Source organism: Falco cherrug, chromosome 2 (genome assembly GCF_023634085.1).
Source record: "Falco cherrug isolate bFalChe1 chromosome 2, bFalChe1.pri, whole genome shotgun sequence".
Taxonomy (NCBI): Eukaryota; Metazoa; Chordata; class Aves; order Falconiformes; family Falconidae; genus Falco; species Falco cherrug.
This window is the reverse complement of record NC_073698.1, coordinates 93621717-93625245: the sequence shown is the minus strand read 5'-3', so window position 1 is coordinate 93625245 and position 3529 is coordinate 93621717.

Here is a 3529-nt window from a genome sequence, read left to right as displayed (position 1 = left end):
CCTTGGCTAGTTCCAGGCTACCACACATTCCTTTCTCTTTTCCTCCTAATAACTGACTATTGTCTGTGTAACTGTATTGAATAGCACCATCAAAAACAATATGCAGGGCATGGCAATCCCTTCCTGCAGAAACATGCCTCATTCACCCATCACTAAATTCCATCTCCTGAATCAGCTAGCCACGGTCATAACATAAATGAGCTCCTTCACCCATGAAAAACTCTGCCTGTATGTATTGTATTGTGGTACAGACCATGATAATATCTCCCACTGTCAACCAACATTTTCATAACCCAATAAAACCATTCTGGGTTTGCTTTGACAGTGTGCTCTGTCCATAACAAGGTGCTGGCAGCCCTGGCAGCACCATTGACTGAACAACCCAAGTATTATGTCAGGAGTCTGAGAACACTCCTTGCGCTTCCTACACCAGAGGGGATGCTGTTAGCGACTCAGCATGGACATAGAAGCTGGAATAACCTGTCATGTAACAAACGTGTCCTCTAGCAGCAAGGTCTCTCCTGTTCAAGCATATAGATTAGTTACCGATTTCTGAATCTGGTTCTAGAAAAATGCCTGAGCCCTCAACTGCAGGTCAGCAAACTGCACCCAACAAAGGGTACTCAACAAAAATTACTTTCGGAGGTGGTAGTGTCATGGGGACACCAAGACACTTAAAATGAATAGTCCTTACTTTACCCTACTACAGCCTCCCCTGACTCTGCTTCCCTTGAAAATCATCTCATATATACATATATGTGTGTGTGTATCTATGTGTGTACATATATATGCGAGATGTCTCTCCATGGTTTTCACCTATATCTATAGACAGGTTTTGCTATCTGGTACGTGCCCTCTGGGCCAGAGTCCACAGCCCACTGAGCAGTGTGCTTCAGAGACACAGGAGACTTAGACTGCAGCCTTTATTGTCAATCCCCTAATTTACAACTGTTGATTCACCCTCCTGGAGCTCCAGGGAAACAAATGTAGCCTTTCTCCTTTGGTAGACAAAGATATATTTAATATGACATAATGCAGGAAATGGCATATGAGAACCATTAGTCAAAAATAAGAGTATGAGTAGTTTATAGTTTTTGTTTACCTTCTAGAGGGAGCATACATCTACTATACAACTACCTATACTTAAACTAAGTGGTGATTACAGGACGAATATATTATAGAAGCATGAGACAATGATAAGCCAGCATTTTTTATTGGCAATAGATTAAAAGAAATGTTATGAATGCCAAATAGTCAATAGGAATGTTTTTTACCTCTTTAGACTAAGATGAAATGGCTTGATCATATCCTATTACCTTAAAAAAATGTTGCTCACTGTTGATGGAAATAATGAAAGGTGAACAGAACCCGTTTTCATTCCTCTGTCCTTGAACCTGTTTTCATGCAGAGGTTCTCATCTGCAGGTATCATCACCCATATTAATTGCTGAACTTAAGTAAGAGGCATAAGATTTCTGCTTAAATATGTATTGTCTTCTTTTTAATATCTTCAAAATGTTGGGTACCCTCGACTTTATATATCTACTTTTCTCCTTTTAGAATTGTTTCAAATTCCATTCTTTAGGCACATCACTATTTTTGAATATTTTCTGCATATTGTTGTAGCACCTGAATTTGCCAAATCAAAGCAGCAAAATTGGTTTTTTCCTGACCTAAAAGCTTAGTCTCTGTGGGGTGAGCTAATTCCTCACTCCTATTTGGGGGTCAGCATAGAACAATTATGTTCCAAAAACCTTGAAGTGTTGTAGATGACAAAATAATTTCCATTTTAGCATCAGTTGTAATTACTGATCATTTAATCTCTGATTTTTACCGACACACATAAAAGCCTTTGAAGTCCAAGCAAGATACCAACAATCTGGAAAACAAATTTGTAATTCTGCCATGTCTATTCTTCCAGGTGGGGCTGACAGAGTTAATCTAGTTATGAACATATTTACTGATGCCTTTTTATACCTTATAATGAACCTTAACCACTATTTAGAACCCTCACTCTGTGTTATTACTCTAGGTTTGTTTCATATGTTAAATGGGAATACAACCAAGTAGTTTAAAAAATTCCTTTCTAATATTACACTTTCTACTTTAACACACAAGCTCTAAAACTGCTCAGAGCGAATTAAAACAAATACAAACAGAGAAGTGAAGAAAAATTAGAACAGAAAGATATAAACTAATTTTTAAAACTCCATTAGGAAAGCAGTTCAGGAAAAGCCAGAGGGTCCTCACGTTAGCTGACAGTGATAAGAGGAATGGAGTATATCGAGGACAAGACATTATATAGTAGAAGTCAGAGAGTCAGCTTGAGGGGTAGGAAACTCATTTCTTCTCCAACAAGTGTGCGGTGATTATAAAATATAAGCATGCTTATTTTTCCAATAAGTTCTTATTAGCACTATAATGCTTCACATGAATCCCAGGTCACTAAATTATCACATCTCTTCCTTCATTGTTCAATAGCTCAAATCTTTCCCATTTTCTTCTTGTGTGGTTTTAAGTCAATATTCATGATAGCTGCAAAATGACCTTTAGCTAAGATGAGAAGACGTTGTCACTGATGCGTGAATGCACATGTATCCATGTACACAGGTACACACTTATCACTTTGGCATATATTTATAGCAGCCCTGGATTTTAATTAAGAGTGAAGAACTCTTGAGAGAGTGGGTCACAATCTGCTTGTCACAGCAATTTATTGACCTGATTGTCAGCATACCAGGTATTAGCCATAAGTACCAAGAAGGCAGAACTTGATCCCTCCTATTGTCTGTGCTGAATTGTCAATGGGATACAATATAAACATCATTTTCAGCTGCCTCCTAGGGTGAAATTACATGACACAAAAACCACCAAGATCTGGGTCACTGCAGTGGATTGACCCTGGCCAGACACCAGATGTCTACCAAAGCCACTGTCACTCCCCTCCTCAGCTGGACAGGGGAGAGAAAATATGACAAAAGGCTCATGAGTCGAGGTGAGGGCAGGGAGATCACTCAGCAATCACCCTCACGGGCAGAATAGACTCTACTTGGGGAAAAAAATAATATAATTTATTACCAGTCAATCAAAGCAGGGTAATGAGAAATAAAACCAAATCTTGAAAACACCTTCCCCTCACCCCTCGCTTCACCCTGGGCTCAGCTTTACTCCCAAATTCTCTACCTCCCCCAAACAACGCAGGGGGACAGGCAATGGGGGTTGGGGTCAGTTCATCACACACTGTCTCTGCCGCTTCTTCCTCCTCAGAGGGAGGACTTCTCCCACTCTTCCCCTGCTCCAGCATGGAGTCCCTCCCATGGGAGAGAGTCCTCCATGAACTTCTGCAATGTGAGTCCTTCCCACGGGCTGCAGTTCTTCACGAACTGCTCCAGTGTGTGTCCCTTCCACGGGGTGCAGCCCCTCAGGAGCAGGCTGCTCCAGTGTGGGTTCCCCACGGGGTCACAAGTCCTGCCAGCAAACCTGCTCCAGCCTCGGCTCCTCTCTCCATGGGGCCACAGGTCCTGCCAGGA